At 33.1% G+C, this 12,050-nt stretch overlaps 1 protein-coding gene across 8 annotated transcripts in view; it reads left to right on the plus strand.

Moving 5' to 3' along the window:
- Window positions 1-12,050, plus strand: part of LOC135688683 (uncharacterized) — a 160,771-nt gene that overhangs the window by 142,199 nt on the left and 6,522 nt on the right. For 7 of the 8 annotated variants that reach the window (XR_016145023.1, XR_016145024.1, XM_089114391.1 and 4 more), the window contains one exon: window positions 2,206-2,327. The gene's annotated coding sequence lies outside the window, so the exon portion shown is untranslated. Of the gene's footprint in view, window positions 1-654; window positions 731-2,205; window positions 2,328-12,050 lie in introns of all 8 variants that reach the window. The other variant, XR_016145022.1, reaches the window with a different exon arrangement.

Genomic DNA, 12,050 nt, shown 5'->3' on the forward strand with positions numbered 1-12,050 from the left:
AAGGGGAGAGAGGGACAGGAGAAGAGAACAGCCTGGCAAGAGCATACATAAAAAACAAGAAACCCTATCCAAAAAAATTTCTTACACTCTCTGTAACAACTTTCACCCACGAAAACCCAACTACAACTTCACCATTATTCCCAAAGGCATCAAAACAGCAAATTAAAGCTTAATAGCATAACTTTACACCTAAATTTGATTAATAAAATTGAAAGAAAATAAGAACCCTTAATGATTTCAAATTCTATAACATCTCTCATCAAAAAAGCTCTGATAGAATTTCATTTGACCAGCATTTAATCTGCTCTGAAGGATTGCAGCTCAATGTAAGATGATTTCTAAAGTCATTATCTCATTTTTCTTTTATAAGAAAAAAACACAACAATTTTATAATTATACTTTAGTAAATGAAAATTTTATTTGGATATGAATGTAAAAGTGAATCAGCCTTTAAATGTAGATAACCATTACAAGAAATTTTCGCGCAAATATTCCAAGACCCCAACAGAATGGTTAAAAGTTTTGATATAAGATTTTTAAACATAGCATTCAAACTAATAAAAATCAATGCCAGTTTGTGAAAGATTATATACTTAAATTTTGATGATCTATATACATGATATATAAATTCATGTCTAAATTTGTTTTATGTAGAGTCATGGATATTTGCATCCTGCTTTGACTTTGTGGTGTTTTGTCTTGATTGGAAAACTTTGGAACCAAAAGCCAGGTAGCTAATTATGATATAGCATTTTGCCAAGAAATATAATTTAATGTATCTTTCAAATCTGATGTATCTTTCATTTAATGTAATCTATCTTTCGAATCAAGTATTTTAAAAAGTATTTTAAAATGTGAAGCAAACTAGAAGAGCTACCAACAAATAAGACTTTTTCCAGTGTATCATATGTTGTTTCCACCAAAGTTGAATATAATTTTCTTTAAATAAATGCTGTCTTGATGATAGAAACAGTCCTCCTTTCACTCCTGCAAGAAATCAGATGCTTTGCAATTCATGCTTACCATTCCTTGCTGTCTTCAAAAAGATTTTGCAATCTAAGGACATCAATATCATTTTTAATTTTCTATATTGTTTTATAAATCTTGCTTAATTAATGCTCTGAATTTAGTCACTGTTCCTAAAAAATGTTAATTTTCTGTTTGGAAAACCTCCTTTTCTTTTGTGCCAGAAAGATTTCATAGATTCATCTTTTAACTGAATGTATTTTGCCAAAATGTTCTGTAGTTTTCATTTGTAGACTTAGCCTTGAGAAGATTTTGCTCTTTAAAGCATAGCACTTTCTTCTACTGTTATATAATTTCAAATCAAGAGTAGACAGTTTTGAATTCCTCACAAACATTTTCCTTTTTTATAGATATTTAGGCCAAGATGGCCATTAATTTAATTTCAATAATAAAGATTCTTTTCCCATAAAATAATGTTATTAATATTTATGCATTGTCCCCCAGAATGAATGCATTACAAAACTTTCCTTCCGTCTGCAGATAATGTAGCAACTAATTCTTTACATCATTTTTGGTTGTAACCTTTAATAAAGGGCGTGTCTGTGTGGATTTCTTATTTTGGCTCCCTCACTTCTGGTCTGTTTCATAAGTAGCTTGATGTAGGACACAGCTGCATATTGTTTTGTGGATTTTAAGGCTATGACTAAAATATTGAAAGTTTAGGAAGAATTTAGGACAATATCCTCACTTGTTTAATTTATCCAAATTCTTGCAAACTAAGCCTGCAATGTGATGCCAATCAAAGTCTAATGTAAATCATTATATATTACTTTTAACTACTGTGACATTACCTTCACTGGTGCTACTTTTGAAGATATCCTCTTAGCAACGATACTACCCTTCATTAGGAAAACCAATGTCAATTTTTTGGCAATTCAGTTTTGAAAACAAAATTTTGTTGCTTTTTTAGAACGTTGAAAAAATGTTAACAATCAAAAAGCCATCTATGACTTCGGTACTTTGATTGAAACGACTTTTTAATTTCAGACTTTCTCCATAACGTTCTCCAGATCTCTTTTAATGATAAACAGTTTGGTTGGTTTTCTTCGGTTTTTTAGGTCTTGCTTTTAGCTCTGGACTCTGTTCTTTTGGACAAAATTCCAGAAACTTTCATTTTCTTAAACTTTATTGAAATATTTTTTCAACTACTCACAATGTTACTTTTTGTTCAAATCCTAGGGCTGACAAATTCCTCTTCAAAGCTCCATCAATATAGCCAGTTGATGCTTTGAACACCTAGAAATTGGATATGAATGGGATCTGGACTAAAACCTTCATAAAAACTTGTATGACTTTTGCAGGTATGTCGGTTCCCTTTCCTTCAAATTCCAAACTTAAACTTAAATAGCATGGATCCTTGTGCTTTTATTCTGAAGTGCAGACCTTTAATTCTGAAGTGTCAACCTTATACTTTCTAAGGAAATTTTTTTTTTCAAATTACCATTATATTTCAAAATGTATTTTTTCCTTGAGAATTAAATTCTATTCATGACTTACTATACGTTACTTTTGATGAAAAGTTTCTCACTGTTGTTAGCTTTGTAAAAATAATTCTCTAAAAACCTTCTATATTTTTGTTTCCTTCCGCATGAATTTCTCTTTCTAACTTACTGCTGGTAGCTCTTTTGAAAAGCTTCTCTAAAAACCACTTTTATTTTTATTTCCTTGCGTATTAACTTTCGTTTATCACTTACTATAACTTACTCTGCTTTTGATTTTCTCAAAAAGCCAACATGTCAATTTTTATTGCCAAGTTGCTGTAGAGAGCTTTGCGTCAGTGTTTTCCTAAAAGCCTTTGTTGTTTTTGTTTTATTGCCTGTCAATTTTATTGCTACGTTGCTGTAGGGAGCTTTCCGTTAGAGTTTCTCTAAAATCCTTCGTTCTCTTTATTTTACTGCCTGCCAATTTTTCAAGCTACGTTCCTGTACGGAGCTTTGCTTTAGAGTTTCTCTAAAATCCTTCGTTCTCTTTTTTTGACTGTATGTCAATTTTTATTACTATGTTCCTGTAGGGAGCTTTGCTTTAAAGTTTCACTAAGATCCTTCGTTGTTTTTACTTTAAGCCTGTAAATTATTATTGCTATGTTGCTGTAGGAAACTTTCTTTTCGAGGTTCTCTAAAGTCCTTCGTTCTTCTTTTATTGCCTGTCAATTTTATTGCTACGTTGCTATAGGGAGATTTTCGTTAGAGTTTCTCTAAAATCCTTCGTTCTCTTTATTTTACTGCCTGTTCATTCTTATTGCTACGTTCCTGTAGGGAGCTTTGCTTTAGAGTTTCTGTAAAATCCTTCTTTCTCTTTATTTTACTGCCTGTCAATTTTTATTGCTATGTTCCTATGAGGAGTTTTGCTTTGAAATTTCTCTAAAATCATTCGTTCTCTTTATTTCATTGCCTGTCAATTTTTATTGTCACGTTCCTGTAGGGAGCTTTGCTTTGGAGTTTCTCTAAAATCCTTCTTTCTCTTTATTTTACTGCCTGTTAATTTTTATTGCTATGTTCCTATGAGGAGCTTTCCTTTAGAGTTTCTCTAAAATCCTTCGTTCTCTTTATTTTACTGTCTGCCAATTTTTCGTTCTACATTCCTGTACGGAGCTTTGCTTTAGAGTTTCTCTAAAAGCCCTCTTTCTCTTCATTTTACTGCCTGTCAATTTTTCTTGCTACGTTGCTGTAGGAAGCTTTGCTTTAGAGTTTCTCTAAAAGCCCTCTTTCTCTTCATTTTACTGCCTGTCAATTCTTATTGCTACGTTCTTGTAGGGAGCTTTGCTTTATGGTTTCTCTGAAATCCTTCGTTCTCTTTATTTTACTGTGTGTCAATCTTTATTGATATGTTCCTATAAGGAGCTTTCCTTTAGAGTTTCTCTAAAATCCTTCGTTCTTTTTCTTTTTTACTGCCTGCCAATTTTTCATTCTACATTCCTGTACGGAGCTTTGCTTTATAGTTTCTCTAAAATCTTTCGTTTTCTTTTTTTAACTGTCTATCAATTTTTATTGCTACGTGGCTGTAGGGAGCTTTGCTTTAGAATTTCTCTAAAATCCTTCGTTCTCTTTTTTTTACTGTATGTCAATTTTTATTACTATGTTCCTGTAGGGAGCTTTGCTTTAGAATTTCCCTAAGACCCGTCGTTCTCTTTATTTTACTGCCTGCCAATTTTTTATGCTTTGTTGCTGTAAGGAGTTTTGCTTTAGAGTTTCTCTAAAATCCTTTTTTCTCTTTATTTTACTGCCTGTCAATTTTTTTTGTTACGTTGCTGTAGGGAGCTTTGCTCTAGAGTTTCTCTAAAATCCTTCTTTATCTTTATTTTACTGTCTGCCAATTTTCCCTGCTTTGTTGCTGTCAGGAGTTTTGCTTAAGGGTTTCTCTAAAATCTTTTTTTCTTTTTATTTTACTGCCTGTCAATTTTTTTTGTTACGTTGCTGTAGGGAGCTTTGCTTTAGAGTTTCTCTAAAATCCTTCTTTCTCGTTATTTTACTGCCTGTCAATTTTTATTGCAATGTTCCTATAAGGAGCTTTGCTTTAGAGTGTCTCTAAAATCCTTCGTTCTCTTTTTTTTACTGTATGTCATTTTTTATTAATATGTTCCTGTAGGGAGCTTTGCTTTAAAGTTTCCCTAAGATCCTTCGTTCTTTTTATTTGAAGCCTGTTAATTATTATTGCTACGTTCCTGTACGGAGCTTTGCTTTAGAGTTTCTCTAAAATCTTTCGTTTTCTTTTTTAACTGTCTGTCAATTTTTATTGCTACGTTGCTGTAGGGAGCTTTGCTTTAGAATTTCTCTAAAATCCTTCTTTCTCTTTATTTTGCTGCCTGTTAATTTTTATTGCTATGTTCCTATAAGGAGCTTTGCTTTAGAGTTTCTCTAAAATCCTTCCTTCTCTTTTTTTAACTGTATGTAAATTTTTATTGCTATGTTCCTGTAGGGAGCTTTGCTTTAGAGTTTCTCTAATATTCTTCTTTCTCTTTATTTTGCTGTATGTCAATTTTCATTGCTTTGTTCCTGTATGGAGCTTTGCTTTAGAGTTTCCCTAAGACCCTTCGTTCTCTTTTTTTTACCGTATGTCAATTTTTATTGCTTTGTACCTATAGGGAGCTTTGCTTTAGAATTTTCCTAAGACCCTTCGTTCTCTTTATTTTACTGCCTGCCAATTTTTCATGCTACGTTCCTGTACGGAGCTTTGCTTTAGAGTTTCTCTAAAATCTTTCGTTTTCTTTTTTTATATGTCGGTCAATTTTTTTTGCTACGTTGCTGTATGGAGCTTTGCTTTAAAGTTTCCCTAAGACCCTTCGTTCTCTTTATTTTACTGCCTGCCAATTTTTCATGCTACGTTCCAATACGCAGCTTTGCTTTAAAGTTTCTCTAAAATCCTTCGTTCTCTTTTTTTTACTGTATGTCAATTTTTATTGCAATGTTCCTGTAGGGAGCTTTGCTTTAAAGTTTCCCTAAGATCCTTCGTTCTTTTTATTTTAAGCCTGTAAATTATTATTGCTACGTTGCTGTAGGGAGCTTTGCTTTAGAATTTCTCTAAAATCCTTCGTTCTCTTTTTTTTACTGTATGTCAATTTTTATTGCTATGTTCCTGTAGGGAGCTTTGCTTTAGAATTTCCCTAAGACCCGTCGTTCTCTTTATTTTACTGCCTGCCAATTTTTCATGCTTTGTTGCTGTAAGGAGTTTTGCTTTAGAGTTTCTCTAAAATCCTTTTTTCTCTTTATTTTACTGCCTGTCAATTTTTTTTGTTACGTTGCTTTAGGGAGCTTTGCTCTAGAGTTTCTCTAAAATCCTTCTTTCTCTTTATTTTACTGCCTGCCAATTTTTCATGCTTCGTTGCTGTAGAGAGTTTTGCTTTAGAGTTTCTCTAAAATCCTTTTTTCTCTTTATTTTACTGCCTGTCAATTTTTTTTGTTACGTTGCTGTAGGGAGCTTTGCTTTAGAGTTTCTCTAAAATCCTTCTTTCTCTTTATTTTACTGCCTGTTAATTTTCATTGCAATGTTCCTATAAGGAGCTTTCCTTTAGAGTTTCTCTAAAATCTTTTTTTCTCTTTATTTTACTGCCTGTCAATTTTTTTTGTTACGTTGCTGTAGGGAGCTTTGCTTTAGAGTTTCTCTAAAATCCTTCTTTCTCTTTATTTTACTGCCTGCCAATTTTTCATGCTTTGTTGCTGTAAGGAGTTTTGCTTTAGAGTTTCTCTAAAATCCTTTTTTCTCTTTATTTTACTGCCTGTCAATTTTTTTTGTTACGTTGCTTTAGGGAGCTTTGCTCTAGAGTTTCTCTAAAATCCTTCTTTCTCTTTATTTTACTGCCTGTTAATTTTTATTGCAATGTTCCTATAAGGAGCTTTCCTTTAGAGTTTCTCTAAAATCTTTTTTTCTCTTTATTTTACTGCCTGTCAATTTTTTTTGTTACGTTGCTGTAGGGAGCTTTGCTTTAGAGTTTCTCTAAAATCCTTCTTTCTCTTTATTTTACTGCCTGCCAATTTTTCATGCTTCGTTTCTGTAGGGAGTTTTGCTTTAGAGTTTCTCTAAAATCCTTTTTTCTCTTTATTTTACTGCCTGTCAATTTTTTTTTGTTACGTTGCTGTAGGGAGCTTTGCTTTAGAGTTTCTTTAAAATCCTTCTTTATCTTTATTTTACTGTCTGCCAATTTTTCCTGCTTTGTTGCTGTCAGGAGTTTTGCTTAAGGGTTTCTCTAAAATCCTTTTTTCTCGTTATTTTACTGCCTGTCAATTTTTTTTCTTACGTTGCTGTAGGGAGCTTTGCTTTAGAGTTTCTCTAAAATCCTTCTTTCTCTTTTTTTTACTGCCTGTTAATTTTTATTGCAATGTTCCTATAAGGAGCTTTCCTTTAGAGTTTCTCTAAAATCCTTCGTTCTCTTTATTTTACTGCCTGCCAATTTTTCATTCTACATTCCTGTACGGAGCTTTGCTTTAAAGTTTCTCTAAAATCTTTCGTTTTCTTTTTTTAACTGTCTGTCAATTTTTATTGCTACGTTGCTGTAGGGAGCTTTGCTTTAGAATTTCTCTAAAATCCTTCGTTCCCTTTTTTTTACTGTATGTCAATTTTTATTGCTATGTTCCTGTAGGGAGCTTTGCTTTAGAGTTTCCCTAAGACCCTTCGTTCTCTTTATTTTACTGCCTGCCAATTTTTCATGCTACGTTGCTGTAGGGAGCTTTGCTTTAGAGTTTCTCTAAAATCCTTCGTTCTCTTTTTTTTACTGTATGTCAATTTTTATTACTATGTTCCTGTAGGGAGCTTTGCTTTAGAGTTTCCCTAAGACCCTTCGTTCTCTTTATTTTACTGCCTGCCAATTTTTCATGCTACGTTGCTGTAGGGAGCTTTGCTTTAGAGTTTCTCTAAAATCCTTCGTTCTCTTTTTTTTACTGTATGTCAATTTTTATTACTATGTTCCTGTAGGGAGCTTTCCTTTAGAGTTTCTCGAAAATCCTTCGTTCTCTTTATTTTACTGCCTGCCAATTTTTCGTTCTACATTCCTGTAGGGAGCTTTGCTTTAAAGTTTCCCTAAGATCCTTCGTTGTTTTTACTTTAAGCCTGTAAATTATTATTGCTACGTTGCTGTAGGAAGCTTTCTTTTAGAGGTTCTCTAAAATCCTTCGTTGTTCTTTTATTGCCTGTCAATTTTATTGCTACGTTCCTGTAGGGAGCTTTGCTTCAGAGTTTCTCTAAAATCCTTCGTTCTCTTTATTTTACTGCCTGCCAATTTTTCATTCTACATTCCTGTACGGAGCTTTGCTTTAAAGTTTCTCAAAAAATTTTTGTTTTCTTTTTTTAACTGTCTGTCAATTTTTATTGCTACGTTGCTCTAGGGAGCTTTGCTTTAGAATTTCTCTAAAATCCTTCGTTCTCTTTTTTTACTGCCTGTTTATTTTTATTGCAATCTTCCTATAAGTAGCTTTGCTTTAGAATTTCTCTAAAATCCTTCGTTCTCTTTTTTTACTGTATGTCAATTTTTATCGCTATGTTCCTGTAGGGAGCTTTGCTTTAGAGTTTCTCTAAAATCCTTCTTTCTCTTTTTTTTACTGCCTGTTAATTTTTATTGCAATGTTCCTATAAGGAGCTTTCCTTTAGAGTTTCTCTAAAATCCTTCGTTCTTTTTATTTCACTGCCTGTCAATTTTGATTGCTACGTTGCTGTAGGAAGCTTTGCTTTAGAGTTTCTCTAAAAGCCCTCTTTCTCTTCATTTTACTGCCTGTCAATTATTATTGCTACGTTCCTGTAAGGAGCTTTGCTTTAGAGTTTCTCTAAAATCCTTCGTTCTCTTTATTTTACTGTGTGTCAATCTTTATTGATATGTTCCTATAAGGAGCTTTCCCTTAGAGTTTCTCTAAAATCCTTCTTTCTCTTTTTTTACTGTATGTCAATTTTTATTGCTACGTTGCTGTAGGGAGCTTTGCTTTAGAATTTCTCTAAAATCCTTCGTTCTCTTTTTTTTACTGCCTGCCAATTTTTCATGCTACGTTGCTGTAGGGAGCTTTGCTTTAGAGTTTCTCTAAAATCTTTTTTTCTCTTTATTTTACTGCCTGCCAAATTTTTTTGTTACGTTGCTGTAAGGAGCTTTGCTTTAGAGTTTCTCTAAAATCCTTCGTTCTCTTTTTTTTACTGTCTGCCAATTTTTCATGCTTTGTTGCTGTAGGGAGTTTTGCTTTAGAGTTTCTCTAAAATCCTTTTTTCTCTTTATTTTACTGCCTGCCAAATTTTTTTGTTACGTTGCTGTAAGGAGCTTTGCTTTAAAGTTGCCCTAAGATCCTTCGTTTTTTTTATTTGAAGCCTGTTAATTATTATTGCTACGTTGCTGTAGGGAGCTTTGCTTTAGAGTTTCTCTAAAATCCTTCTTTCTCGTTATTTTACTGCCTGTCAATTTTTATTGCTATGTTCCTATAAGGAGCTTTGCTTTAGAGTTTCTCTAAAATCCTTCCTTCTCTTTTTTTACTGTATGTAAATTTTTATTGCTATGTTCCTGTAGGGAGCTTTGCTTTAGAGTTTCTCTAATATTCTTCTTTCTCTTTATTTTGCTGTATGTCAATTTTCATTGCTTTGTTCCTGTATGGAGCTTTGCTTTAGAGTTTCCCTAAGACCCTTCGTTATCTTTTTTTTACCGTATGTCAATTTTTATTGCTTTGTACCTATAGGGAGCTTTGCTTTAGAATTTTCCTAAGACCCTTCGTTCTCTTTATTTTACTGCCTGCCAATTTTTCATGCTACGTTCCTGTACGGAGCTTTGCTTTAGAGTTTCTCTAAAATCTTTCGTTTTCTTTTTTTAACTGTCTGTCAATTTTTATTGCAATGTTCCTATAAGGAGCTTTGCTTTAGAGTTTCTCTAAAATCCTTCCTTCTCTTTTTTTTACTGTATGTAAATTTTTATTGCTATGTTCCTGTAGGGAGCTTTGCTTTAGAGTTTCTCTAATATTCTTCTTTCTCTTTATTTTGCTGTATGTCAATTTTCATTGCTTTGTTCCTGTAGGGAGCTTTGCTTTAGAGTTTCCCCAAGACCCTTCGTTCTCTTCTTTTTTACTGTATGTCAATTTTCATTGCTTTGTTCCTGTATGGACCTTTGCTTTAGAGTTTCCCCAAAATCTTTCGTTTTTTTTTAATTGTCTGCCAATTTTTCGTTCTACATTCCTGTACGGAGCTTTGCTTTAGAGTTTCTCTAAAAGCCCTCTTTCTCTTCATTTTACTGCCTGTCAATTTTTCTTGCTACGTTGCTGTTGGAAGCTTTGCTTTAGAGTTTCTCTAAAAGCCCTCTTTCTCTTCATTTTACTGCCTGTCAATTCTTATTGCTACGTTCCTGTAGGGAGCTTTGCTTTATGGTTTCTCTGAAATCCTTCGTTCTCTTTATTTTACTGTGTGTCAATCTTTATTGATATGTTCCTATAAGGAGCTTTCCTTTAGAGTTTCTCTAAAATCCTTCGTTCTTTTTCTTTTTTACTGCCTGCCAATTTTTCATTCTACATTCCTGTACGGAGCTTTGCTTTATAGTTTCTCTAAAATCTTTCGTTTTCTTTTTTTAACTGTCTGTCAATTTTTATTGCTACGTGGCTGTAGGGAGCTTTGCTTTAGAATTTCTCTAAAATCCTTCGTTCTCTTTTTTTTACTGTATGTCAATTTTTATTGCTATGTTCCTGTAGGGAGCTTTGCTTTAGAATTTCCCTAAGACCCGTCGTTCTCTTTATTTTACTGCCTGCCAATTTTTCATGCTTTGTTGCTGTAAGGAGTTTTGCTTTAGAGTTTCTCTAAAATCCTTTTTTCTCTTTATTTTACTGCCTGTCAATTTTTTTTGTTACGTTGCTGTAGGGAGCTTTTCTCTAGAGTTTCTCTAAAATCCTTCTTTATCTTTATTTTACTGTCTGCCAATTTTCCCTGCTTTGTTGCTGTCAGGAGTTTTGCTTAAGGGTTTCTCTAAAATCCTTTTTTCTCTTTATTTTACTGCCTGTCAATTTTTTTTGTTACGTTGCTGTAGGGAGCTTTGCTTTAGAGTTTCTCTAAAATCCTTCTTTCTCTTTTTTTTACTACCTGTTAATTTTTATTGCAATGTTCCTATAAGGAGCTTTCCTTTAGAGTTTCTCTAAAATCCTTCGTTCTCTTTTTTTTACAGTATGTCAATTTTTTTTGCTATGTTCCTGTAGGGAGCTTTGCTTTAAAGTTTCCCTAAGATCCTTCGTTGTTTTTACTTTAAGCCTGTAAATTATTATTGCTACGTTGCTGTAGGAAGCTTTCTTTTAGAGGGTCTCTAAAATCCTTCGTTGTTCTTTCATTGCCTGTCAATTATTATTGCTACGTTCCTGTAAGGAGCTTTGCTTTAGAGTTTCTCTAAAATCCTTCGTTCTCTTTATTTTACTGTGTGTCAATCTTTATTGATATGTTCCTATAAGGAGCTTTCCCTTAGAGTTTCTCTAAAATCCTTCGTTCTCTTTATTTTACTGCCTCCCAATTTTTCTTTCTACATTCCTGTACGGAGCTTTGCTTTAAAGTTTCTCTAAAATCTTTCGTTTTCTTTTTTTAACTGTCTGTCAATTTTTATTGCTACGTTGCTGTAGGGAGCTTTGCTTTAGAATTTCTCTAAAATCCTTCGTTCTCTTTTTTTTACTGCCTGCCAATTTTTCATGCTACGTTGCTGTAGGGAGTTTTGCTTTAGAGTTTCTCTAAAATCTTTTTTTCTCTTTATTTTACTGCCTGCCAAATTTTTTTGTTACGTTGCTGTAAGGAGCTTTGCTTTAGAGTTTCTCTAAAATCCTTCGTTCTCTTTTTTTTACTGTCTGCCAATTTTTCATGCTTTGTTGCTGTAGGGAGTTTTGCTTTAGAGTTTCTCTAAAATCCTTTTTTCTCTTTATTTTACTGCCTGCCAAATTTTTTTGTTACGTTGCTGTAAGGAGCTTTGCTTTAGAGTTTCTCTAAAATCCTTCGTTCTCTTTTTTTTACTGCCTGCCAATTTTTCATGCTACGTTGCTGTAGGGAGTTTTGCTTTAGAGTTTCTCTAAAATCTTTTTTTCTCTTTATTTTACTGCCTGCCAAATTTTTTTGTTACGTTGCTGTAAGGAGCTTTGCTTTAGAGTTTCTCTAAAATCCTTCGTTCTCTTTTTTTTACTGTCTGCCAATTTTTCATGCTTTGTTGCTGTAGGGAGTTTTGCTTTAGAGTTTCTCTAAAATCCTTTTTTCTCTTTATTTTACTGCCTGCCAAATTTTTTTGTTACGTTGCTGTAAGGAGCTTTGCTTTAGAGTTTCTCTAAAATCCTTCGTTCTCTTTTTTTTACTGTCTGCCAATTTTTCATGCTTTGTTGCTGTAGGGAGTTTTGCTTTAGAGTTTCTCTAAAATCCTTTTTTCTCTTTATTTTACTGCCTGTTAATTCTTTTTGTTACGTTGCTGTAGGGAGCTTTGCTCTAGAGTTTCTCTAAAATCCTTCTTTATCTTTATTTTACTGTCTGCTAAATTTTCATGCTTTGTTGCTGTAGGGAGTTTTGCTTAAGGGTTTCTCTAAAATCCTTTTTTCTCTTTATTTTACTGCCTGTCAATTTTTCAT

This window comes from Rhopilema esculentum, chromosome 20 (genome assembly GCF_057945365.1).
Source record: "Rhopilema esculentum isolate cy_ngs chromosome 20, ASM5794536v1, whole genome shotgun sequence".
NCBI classification, from domain to species: Eukaryota; Metazoa; Cnidaria; class Scyphozoa; order Rhizostomeae; family Rhizostomatidae; genus Rhopilema; species Rhopilema esculentum.